Source organism: Acomys russatus, chromosome 4 (assembly GCF_903995435.1).
Source record: "Acomys russatus chromosome 4, mAcoRus1.1, whole genome shotgun sequence".
Lineage (NCBI taxonomy): Eukaryota > Metazoa > Chordata > Mammalia > Rodentia > Muridae > Acomys > Acomys russatus.
Genome location: NC_067140.1, coordinates 12,848,654 through 12,860,879, shown reverse-complemented (window position 1 = coordinate 12,860,879; position 12,226 = coordinate 12,848,654).

Below are 12,226 nucleotides of genomic sequence, written 5' to 3'. Positions count from 1 at the left end.
AAGGAGTTTAGTTTGCTTTAGGGAGACAGGCTGATGAATATAGTAGCAGCTGTCTGCATGCTGGAGAACCGGGAACCCAGAAGCTGCTTGGTCCATGAGGTTGATGTTTCAGCAACTCCAGCTTGGCGCTGTAGGCCTGGGGAGCCACTGGTCTTTATGTCGGAAGACCAAAGAAGCTAGTGAAGGGTGATGGCGGCGGCAGCAGCAGCGAAAAGCAGGCGGCAAAAAGCAGCCATTCTTTTCCTTTAGATATTTTTACACTGGGCCACCAGCGGAAGGTGCCCATGGTAAGGGAGAGAGTAGTCTTCTTCCTTCAGTTCATCCTTGTAGAAAATACCCCCTGTCTTAGTGAGGATTGCTGTTGCTGTGATGAGACACCACGACTAAAAGTAACTTGGAGGAAGAAAGCATTTATTTAGATTGCATGTCTTGGCTGGGCGATGGCAGTGCACACCTTTAATAACAGCATTTGGGAGGCAGAGGCAGGTAGATCTCTGTGAGTTCGAGGTCAGCCAGGTCTACTGAGTAAGTTCCTGGAAGGCCAGGGTTCTGTTACACAGAGAAACCATGTCTGGCAAAACCAACCAAACAAACAAACAAAAAGATTACATACGCTGAACTACAGTTCACTGAGGGCAGCCAAGGCAGGAATTCAGACCAGACAGGAACACAGAGGCCGGAGCTGGTACACACAGAGGCTGTGGAAGAGTGCTGCATAATGGCTTACTCGGCCTGCTTTTTTTTTTTTTTTTATAGAGGCCAGAAAAGCCAGCCCAGGGGTACACCCCGACACATAGTGGGCTGGGCCTTCCCCCTTCAATCACTAAGAAAATGCCCTACAGCCTGATCTTATGGAGGCATTTTCTCAAGTGAAGTTTCTTCCTCAGAGATGACTCTAGCTTATGTCAAGTTGACATAAAACTAGCAAGCACAGCATCGCCGGTACAACCAGGGCCTTGTCTCTTAGTTGATCCCAGGCCCAATCAAAATGATAATAAAAATTGATGCATCTTGTGGGGAACAGTCAAATATTTGTGAATTTAAGGAAGCAAACCTAGATGTTTGAAAAGTTAGAAATTCTGCCTCATAGCCAGGAGCGGTGGCGCACACCTCTAACTCCAGCACTCAGGGAGGCAGAGGCAGGCAGATTGCTGCGAGTTCGAGGCCAGCCTGGTCTACAAAGTGAGTCCAGGACAGTCAGGGTTACACAGAGAAACCCTGTCTCGAAAAAGAAAAAAACAAAACAAAACAAAAAACAAAAACAAGCCGGGCATGGTGGCACACGTCTTTAATCCCGGCACTCAGGAGGCAGAGGCAGGCGGATCGCCAACCTGGTCTAGGGCAAGTCCAGGGCAGTAAAGGCTACACAGAGAAACCCTGTCTCAAAAATTAAAATAACAACAACAACAAAAACAAAACAAAACAAAACAAAACCAACAACAAAAACAAAAGGGAAGGAAGGAAGGAGCTCAGCGGACACGGACACTTGTATATCCATGATGAGACACAGTTGTCATTAAAACCTTGTCCCTTAGCCGGGGCTACACAAAGAAACTCTGTCTGAAAAACAAAACAACCAAACAAAACTTGTCCCTCTTCCATTCTTTACTAAAGGCTAGAGTACTTGGAGTAAATTATGGGTATTGTCTTTATCAAATGAAATACTTCAGTTTAAGTGACTGGTTTTTGCTTTTGGGTTTTGTTTTATTTTTGCTATTTTTTTTTTTACATTGATTCTTATGTGTATCAGTGTTTTACCTGCATGTATGTCAGTGTAACACTGATATGTCTAGTGGCCAGAAGATAGTGTCAGATACCCCAAGAACTAGAATTACAGATGGCTGTGAACTGCCAAACAGGGAATTAAACCCAGGTTTAATTCTGCAAGAGAAGCCAGCATTCTTAACCAGTGAGGTACCTCTCCAGATCCCTATTTGTTTTTTGAAACAGTCATATTCTCTGTAGCCCCAGCTGCCTCAGCTTTCTAAGTGCTAGGGTGACAGCTGTGAATCACCCTGAGCATCTCAGATACTTTGTAAAGTAATAGGTACTTCATATCTAACATAGGCTGTCATATGTGTGCCCATGTTTACATGTACACACACATGTGTATGCAAGGGTGTGAGTCCACATGTGCAGGTGGAGGCCAGAGATTGATGACATGTGTCCCCACACTTAGGAGAGAGGCTTTGCTCTCAGATACAGGCAAACAAGCTCCTACTGGAAGGACAGGATTAGGTCTCCCAACTTAGAGCTGTCCCCCTCCCCCAACACCTGTGGAAGCAGCAGAGCCTTTCCCAGTATCACCAGCACAATCCATCCTCAAAGGTCTGAGCCCTGCTGCCCCCAAGCTGTAGGCCATCTGTTCTTGGGTGCTCTGATAGGTCTGGGCATGTGCTGGGCTTGATGAATCAACTGGGAGCCTGCAGGCTCCTCTGTCAGGGAAGGAAGGACTTCACAGACTGGAGAAGTAGACTACAAGACAGGGCGCTTTGCCCAAAAGTCTCAAGGCTTTTAGGTCTGCAGGCTGAAGAAAATGACAGACTTGTTCTGTGATGTTCTGAGCCAGTCAGGAAAAGAAAAACAAACAAACAAACAAAAAACCCTCTGAGATGACGTTACAGCTGAATCAGGAAAATTTTCAAACTGGCAGGAAGGGGTGGAGCCTGGATGACCTTCACTGTAGGGTGTTAGGGGCGCTGGATGTGTCCTTTGAAGGAGTCCCCCACTGAGCCTGAAACGTGGAGCCATCTCACTGGCAGTGTGCCTGGGTCATCACGTGCTTCCTCCTGTGGCTGCTTATACAAAGCCTTTATGAACAGAACAGTGTCTGGGTTGCTCCCTTCTTGCTCCTAAGCCCCAGGTCAGTGCCTGCAGCTAAGCTCCCAGAATCTGTCACAGCATCTGACATAAAACAGTAGCTGCCCAATAGGTAATTGTTAACTTAACTATAATTGGTTGAAATGAATGTTAATCCCTTAAGAGTTTCTGATTGGTTATTCTTGCTCACAGCAAACTACTTGGCATCCTTCTGTGCCTTTAAAAATAATTTTAGTCAAATGTTCATATTTTCAGTGGTTTACTTGTTTTCTCGTATTCTTCATCTGGCTTCTCTCTGTATTACGAAAACAACTAAAATATCCTAAATGGCCCATAAGGGGGGGGGGTGGTGTTAAATTAAGTTCAGGTATGTAATGATTTACTTATTTATTTATATTTGTTTTTTCCAGGCAAGGTTTCTCTGTGTAACAGAGCCCTGGCTGTTCAGGAACTTGCTCTATGAACCAGGCTGGCCTTGAACTCATAGAGATTTGCCTGCTTCTGCCTCCCAAGTGCTGGGATTAAAGGCGTGCCCTGCCACTACCACCAAACTGCTTTTATTTGTTTTAAGAAACATGTTTGTTAACTGCAAGCAATTGTAGCTCAGTTAACAGAGTGCCTGCCCAGCATGCATGAAGCCCTTCGTTCCATCCTCAACACCCAATAAGGTGAGTATGGTAGCATATGCTTGTATTCCCAGCATTCTGGAAGTGGAGGCAGGGGGAGCAGAAGTTCAACATTATCCTCAGTTCCATAGTGTGCTTGAGGCCAGCCTGTTTCAAAAGGAGAAATAATAATAAATAAACAAATTTACATATTATACAGTTAGCCAATTTTCCTTGCTGTTACAAATTTCCTGGGAAAAGAACTTGTAAGGAAGATTTGTCTTTGCTCACAGTTTCAGAGGTCTCAGCTCATATGCTCCGTTGTTTCTGGGCCTGTGGTGAGGCAGAAACTATGGCAGGAAGAGGAGGTGGGCAGAGCTGCTCACCTGGTGGCAGCTGGGAAGCAGAGAGGCAGGAAGGGGCTCAAGACAAGATGCATATTTCAAGGGCATGTACCTAGTGTCTGACTTCCTACATAATATAGCTGTATTATGAATCCATCATGAGCTTAACCCATTGATTAGGCCAGAGTCTTCAGAATCCAGTCACCTCCCCAAAGCCTATACTAGCAACCAAACCTTGAACACAAAAGTCTCTCAGATTCTAATCCTGAGAGTCGGTGAAACAGTAGGTTAACTAAGCAGCTTTAGGGTGGGAACTCTTGTCTTTTGTCTGTTTGTTTTTTGAGACAGAGTATCCTTATGTAGACCACGCTGGCCTGGAACTCACAGAGATCTGCAAGTGCTGTGATGGAAGACATGGTGGCCTGATTCATAAAATATATTTTTAAAATGTGCCTACAAAGTAGTTAAGAGAGCAGGTTTTGTTTAAAGGAGAATAGGAAACTCTGGAAAGTGAGTGGGAGGGGGGCACGCGGCAGAAATCCCATGTCCACAATTTTGGTGGTTCATAGGCTCCCTGAATTTTCCCTAAATCTAGGTTAAGAACTAAAGATCAAACCACCTAGCTGGAAGGAGCCGCCAAGATACCAGCGGCACGGCACGGTACTCTTGAGAGCTTGTTACAAGCTGGGCAATGGTGGCTCAAGCTTTAATCCCAGCACTCAGGAGGCAGAGCCAGACAGATTTCTGTGAGTTCAAGTCTAGCCCAGTCTACAGAGCTAGTTCCAGAACAGCCAAAGCTGAAAACTTGTCTCAAAAAACCCAATGAATCAATCAACCAAACCAAACCAAACAACAACAATAAAAAACCCAAACCTTGTTATAGGATCTTTCTGGAATAAGCACTCCAACACCAGAGTGGAAGGGAGGAGAGTTACCCCAGTGGACTGGAGCCAGGAGAGTTCCTTCAAAGGCTTCTGTCCTGGGTCTAATTGGCATTTTTGTTGTTGTTGGTTTTTTTGTTCTGTTTTGTTTTGAGACAGGGTTTCTCTATGTAGCCTTGGCTGTCCTGGACTCACTTTGTAGACCAGGCTGACCTCAAATCCACAGTGAGCCACCTGCCTCTGCCTGGTATTCTTGAGATAGAATAAGCTGTAAAAGATAAATTATTAGATATTGACATATTGGTTTGTTTAGCGATTGACTTAAAGCACCGCTCGCACTGTCTATTTGATGACCATGACTTCACTTGCTGCCTGGAACAGAATGACCTGGAGGAACAGCTGCAATAACCCTAACCCCAACCCTTAACAACCTGCTGACTGCCGGGCAGGCTTCTACAAAATATTGCTTGCTTGCCTGTCTCGCCTTGTAGTTTTAGAGTCTTAAAAATGAGAACGCAAAGCAGGCCTGACCCTGAAGGCTTTAAAGGGCTGTCCTACCACCAGTGTCACCTGCTACCTTCCACTCTCACTGGAGCCACAATGCTATCCTGCTACATTCTCATTGTATGCCTTGAAACCACAAGGTGGGGCAAACAAACAAGCAGGTTTTACGGACTTGTTCACGGCAATCAGCCGGCTGTTTTTAAAGGCATGTATCAGAGTTGACAGTGGTAAGCTTCTGTGGTCAGGTTGTTAAGGGCAATAGCTCACTGTTTCGGCTATTGTCAGGTCACTCTGTTTCAGTGAGTGAAGCCATGCTTAGGAGTGAGCACTACAGTTCGCGCAGTGTTTTAAGTACATCTCTAGGTAAGTTGGTACAGCAGTATCTGATGGTTGGCCTTTTCTATCATATTCTTCTTCAAACTGCTTTCTGATTGGCAACATTTTCTTTCCCATTCTTCCCCCTCTACTGCTCTGAACATCTGTTACTTACAAACAAGTAAAACCAATAAATAGGAACTGGAATTATTCCAGACCCCAAATCCCCAGTGCATCTTAGCCATCTTGACCTCACTGGCAATGCTTTTGAGAAAGACAGGGTTGAAAAAGTCAATGTTTGCAATTACTAGTAAGTGGGGAAGCCAAGGCTTAAGGAGGCCCAGCAAGTGTGGGGCAGGAAGGAGGCCAGAACCAGAGCTCAGGCCCTTCCTCACGTTACAGCCTCCCTTCTCTTCCCACTATGAGCCTGTTGCCACTCTCCTGTCTCTAAGTTAGCAAGACAGAGTATCTGAGGCAGCTGTGGCCTTGCACTGGCTTGGTTTTCGTATGACTTGAGAGTGGAGGGAGCCAGCAGACCAGGCAGGATCCACATCCCTTTACTATATACTATACTGAAAATGCACACTGGGCTGTGGCTTAAACACATAGAACCCTTGTCTCCAGCATCAGGGCCAGGAGCATCTGCACACTGTGAAAATCCCTCTCCCCTCTCCATCCCCTTCATAAAGGCTGCAGGGAGTTCTACAACATGTCTGCTGCATGGATTATTTTCTTGGGAATACCTAGGTCAGAATACAAAGTCCTTTAAGGACTCTTTCTCCAGGCTTGCTCTTTAGTGTGTGGAAGAATGGATAGGAGTGTAGTCTGGGGTCCACTCCATATATGTGCTAATGAGACATGGGGGAGGGAAGGATAAGCCTGTTCATGCTTCAGCTAAGCCTCCACCAGCAGCAGCTCAGGCTCTGCAGGTGCACTGTGTGTGCATGTGCATGTGTGCACGTCTTGGTTGTGAAGGCCCTGGAAATCCTGAGGAATGAATGTGAGGATTTCTTCTGTGTCTGGGTAGACTAGTCCTAGACATTCTAGTGTGGAGCCCTGGTCTGTCGTGAGGCTAACTGGTTGAGAGGCAGTGCCTGGTTCTGGGGTGTGCACTAATAGAAGGTGCTTAGGAAGAACAATGGAGTGTCTGAAGGCCAGAGGAAAGGAGACTGTAACCTGCAAGCTGGGTGGGCTCCTCCAGGGCTATACCAATGAGCTTTCTCTATACACCCTGCAGAGAAAGCGGTACCTTCCACTGGGACCTTTTTTTTTGTTTTTTGTTTTTGTTTGTTTGTTTGTTTGTTTTTGAGACAGGGTTTCTCTGTGTAGCCTTGCTGGTCCTGGACTCTCTTTGTAGACCAAACTGGCCTCAAACTCTGAGCAATTCACCTGCCTCTGCCTCCCAAGTGCTGGGATTAAAGGCATGCACCACCATGCTCAGCTTGTCTTTTAGGACTTTCAATCATGGCCTTGCTTGTACATTTATGCCACCAATTTCACTTCAGAATAAATTTAGAACCATTTAAATTTAGTTGAGAAGCACTTAAATGCACCATTGGTAATATTTTAAAATTTAATGATATTGGAAGGTAGTTGACTAAATATACCTATAAAATGTTCAGAATTAGAATTAGGTAGATTGCAAATAGAAAGATTGGCAGTACAGAATGGCAAAAGGAAAATGTGAGGTGCAAAAAGGGTGGGTGACATTTTATAATATTTAATGAACAAAATGATATGAACAGGTGCATCCCTATGATTGTACTGAAGCTGTACACACACAGAAACGTGTCTGGGCTTTGAGGTGTTTTGTTTTGTTTTTGAATTCATTTGCTTGAGACAGTTTCACTCCAGCCCACAATGGCCTTGAACTTGGGACCTTCTCACCTCAGCTAAACCGTAGTGGTGCTTTCTGTAGAGTGGGAGGGAAGGGCAGAAGAGCACAGGGCATGTTTTCTTTTCTGTAGGCACTCTAGCACCTGCCATCTTCCAAGAACGCTGTAAAATAATCAGTATAAAAGGAAGGCTCAGAGCAGAAACCTCACTGAACTCCAGCCTGCTCCCCTCACCCCCAGCAGATCCAGCCTGAGGGGTTCCTGGAGTGGCAAACTTAAAAGCTCCTAAGCCAGCAAGTATCATACAAACCCCAGTACCAGGTCCTCATGGCAGGCAGGACAGGACAGGTACTCCACCTTGCAGGGTCTGAGCAAGAGACCCCAAGATAGTACTGTAGCTTGCTCAAGGTCTCACAGGAAGTGTTATTGTAAAGAGATTGGAAGGAAGGAACCCAGCACTTCCTGGTCCCCACTGCTGGGTCCTTGTGCTGCCTCCCTCAGGGGGTTAGAGCACTGGCCCAGCACCCACACAGTTGGAGGGCTTATCAACATCTTTCTCCAGACATCTCTGATGCAGCCTGCATCCTCTTGCACTGAGCTTTGCATAGTAAGGAGCTGCCAGTGGGCACAAAGCTCCACAGATGCCTCACCTTACTGGGCCTCATCTCTAAGTCTCAGATAAACATGTCTAACTTCTTGAAGTTGTGTGTGTGTGTGTGTGTGTGTGTGTGTGTGTGTGTGTGTGTGTGTGTGTACACGTATGGTGACCACAGAGGTCAGAAGAGGCTGTGGATCCTCTGGAGCTAGAGTTACAGGCTATTGTGACATGCTCAACATGGGTGCTGGGAACTGAACTCCAGCCCTCTAGAAGAACAGGAAGTGCTCTTTGTTGTGGAAGTTTTGGTTTGTACGTAAACATGTTTTTGTTTTAATCCCAGATGTGGGATGTGGGGCCCTTCTGAAAGGGCAGGTGGTATTTGTCAGCTGTGAACTACCTTGTGTTGGGGCGTGGTCTTTGTCAGTGGGGATAAAAGCCAGCCTTAAAGGAGCCTGGGGGCTTGGAGAAAGGCAGCTGCGGCTGCTGCTTCCCCCTTGCTGCTCCTGGCTGCTGTAGCTGCAGTTGGATGAGAAGTTGAAGACATCCTGACCCGAGGATTGGATTTGCCCCGAGGAACCTGAAGACCCTGAACAGTAGGAAGCAGCTAAGAAAAAGTATGCCCCCTCTCCCCACTAGCCTTCCCTCCTACCTGGTGTTAGAAGGGACTGAGGTGCAATAGGGAGAGACTTAAGGAACCCAAAAATAAAAAAATAGTTGTTTAAGATTACACCAACAGCTCTTAATTCCATTTCCCCATCCCCTAGTGTCTAATTTTAATTTGGGCCTTCTCTTTTGATCAGGTGGCTAAAGGTTTGTTCTTATTTTGTCAAAGGATGAACTCTATGCTTCATTTATTATATGTATTACTCTAGTTTCTACTCAAAGTAGTCAGGAGGAGGCCATGCCCAGTGTCCAACAGTGCCTGGGCTTTAACCATGCTACTGGATTCAGAAACACCAGGTTATTCAGGAAGCTGGCAAGACGTAGATAGATAGACAGACAGACAGACAGGCAGGCAGGCAGACAGACATGGGTAAGTGTAAGTAGAGATGCTGACTAAGGAGTCTCTGAAGGGAAAAACGACAGTTGCTTCAGAAGGGACCTAGATAGAATGGGGCTTTTTAAGTTTTGGTCTTGACTTTTTTCCCCTCATTTTGTTTTGGAGTTTTAGAAGGTGAGAGAAATTCTTTGTCTATAAATATAACCTGCCCATGTGGCAGAGTGGGGTGTTCTGAACCCTTTTTGGTCTGGACTGCTGCCAGATTTTAGAACTACAAATAAAGCCAATTAAGACTAAAACGAAAACAGTGATAAGTCAATCCGAAAAGACACGAGAAGACATGGTGTACAGAAAGCAGTGTTTCCAAAGGAGGTGAAATAGGGGAGTTTGAGGGCTACTAGAGCAGGGCTGGTGTCATACCAGCCTGGAGACAGACATAGGAAATGGACCCAAACAAGGAGACAGGCACATGACTCATGTGATACCTTTTCCTCACCAAGCAGAATTAGCTGTTGTGTAGATAGCTAGACTTTTAGTTGTGATTTTACTAAACCAACAAGGCTGTTCATTTCAGAGTTCAACCAGCAAGTCATGAATAGGCCTGCTATCCACTGCCCACCCACTCCTCCAAACCTCTGAAGTTGACTCCATTGCTCTTCATTGCTGCAGAAGCTCTCAACTGGGCGTGTGGTTAGCTCAAGGGTCTCCTGACCCAGTCAAAGTTAAAAACTATAGTGATAAGACATCTCACCCTAACCCAATAACCATGTTAACACATTGCTTTGCATACTGAGGTTTATTTTTATTACATTTATTTATTTGTGTGTGTGTGTGTGTGTAAGTATATGCCACAGTTCACACTGAAGTTCAGAAGACAACTTTCAGGAGTCTGTTCTCTCCTCCCATGTGGGTTTCAAGGTTGTCAGGTTTGGTGGCAAGTCCTTTACCCACGGAGCCATCTTTAGAGGTTTGTTGATGTTTTGTATTTTTAGATTCTGGAACTATACTGGGTTTGAATAATGCACAAGCATTAAAGTACATATTATAATATTTTCATAGGGTGACCACATTCCTATAGCCAGTACCAGATGAAGACGTGCATATGTTTAAGGGCGTCACAAGCGCCTCTCCATAGTCCCCGGCCTCGTCGTAAACGCTCTCTGGCAGCTTTACTTCTTGATCCCATTTTCCACATAAACCTTCCTGACATCATCGCACAATTTAAACTGTATAAGTCCGGCGACAGAGGCCAGCTACTCACTCACCTGGGGTCTTTCAAGCTCTGAAAGCTTTAAAGAAGGGAAGTTGCCACCCCTCACTGTCTGCTGGTCAGAAATAGCTACTAGGAAACAGTCTCCCTCCTGCTGCGAATTACAAACAGGAATTCAGGAGTTCAGACCATGGCCAACTTACCAGGAAGCAAGAGAGATGAACTGGGTTAGGCTGTTCACGATGTATCGCTATAGTAGCCCTTCTGTGCCCCAACATTTGAGGAAAGCATACATATGGTAGCTTTGGGTCCTATTCCCCCAAATGAGAGCATGTAATGACCCATTGCTCAGATTAAAGGCTGAAGGGATCTGTTGTGGTTCTAAAGTGCCAATAAACAACTAGAAGTCCTTGCTGAGCTGACGGACTGACAGATGGCTCCATAGGCTCACTCAGTCAATACAGTGCTAAGCCTGTGCAAGATTCAGACACACACACGCAACCGATGTGAGCCCTATTCTGAGGGAGTGACCATGAATTGCCATAGGAGCACCAGTACAAGGGCATCCAACCTACACAGGTAGACATGAGATGGCAGGGCTGAGGGGATAAAGTGTAGCAGGTGCTTCTTGCCATCCGGGCACTCAGCAGACAGCTGATGAAGAGATGTCTGGGTGTCACTGTCAGTTTTTTGTCGACTTGACGTAAGTTAGAGTTATTTGGATAGAGGAGCACCAATGGAGAGAATGCCTCCATCACATTGCCTATAGGCAAGCCTGTGAGACACCTTGATTGATGATCAATGGGGGAGGGCCCAGGCTACTGTCTGTGCCATTCCTGGGGCAAGTGGTCCTGGGGTACATAAAGCAAAGTGCCTACGCCAGAAGGATGAAGCTTGCGAGCTGTCTTCCTCTGTGGTCTCTGGTTCCGTTCCTGCCTCCTGATTTGAGTTGTTTCCCTCAATGACCTAGGGTATGTAAGCCAAATAAATCCCTTCTACCCCCAGTTAGTTTTGATCACAATGCTTTGATTACAGAATAGAAATCCAACCAAGACAGTGGGTAAAAGGCTGGAAGGTAACCAAAGAGGTCAGCCCCTGAACATGAGTGTAGTGTCACTGGAGTGCGGGAGCTGGGGAAGAGCCCAGAGCTGGCAGGTGATAGGCAGCACCTGCAGTGAGAGTCACACCCATTTCACAAAAAGTCCTGAAGGTCATGGTCCAAAAGCCTCTGTCAGGATAACAGATACCCACTGATTAACATACAGAATGTATCCTTTCCTTAGCTGAGTTTTGCTTTCACCTGGGGTTCCAATTCCTTATGTGTAGTGAGAATTTTGTAATTTTGGCTTTTTTTTTTTTTATAAAGAAAACACAGAAATACTAGAATATGTTTTGTTTTAATCCCATGGGGCTGCTTTGCAGCAGCTGACTATGATTTGTCTCGTGTTCCAGCAGAGGTGTGATTTTTGCCAGCTGCACATAGTTTCTGCGTTTGTGTGATGTTTGGAATTCTGGGGATTTTCAGTGGGTATATAAATGCTAGAGCCCTATAGGTAGGTTGCTGTTTGGTAGTTCAATGCTGTTGGTTGCAGTTTCTTAAGTAGTTGTCTTAAAGAAGCAAGAATAAGAAATTAGATATCCTGATGGCCAAGATCAAAATGGCCCCAAGGAATCTTACACCCCTAATCAGCAGGAAGTCGTCTAACCCTGACACTGCCCCTTTCGCCTCTCCTTTTCCCCTCCTATCTAGTGTTAGGGGATTGAGGGGGAGGGAAAAGGGGGTATAGAAAGGTGGAAGAATGAACCACAAAGTAGCAAATGCTGGCTACACTTATGGCCCAAGTCAACCACCCACTTCTCCAGCGTGGTCCTCCTGAATTCCCTCTCTTAGTGAAGGAAGTGTCACCTTTTGGCCAGGGGTCTGTGTCCAACGCCCTGAATCTAGTCTCTCCAGAACCCCCTCCATCTTGTGCCCCTTCTTCAACATCTTTTCTGCTAGACTCACAATCTCCTCACCTGCTTTCTCAGGTGATACGAACTACTAACTGGCACACTGCCTTCATGAAAATAATTCATTACTTCCCAGGAAAAGTCAGGCTAACCGGATTCTCTCA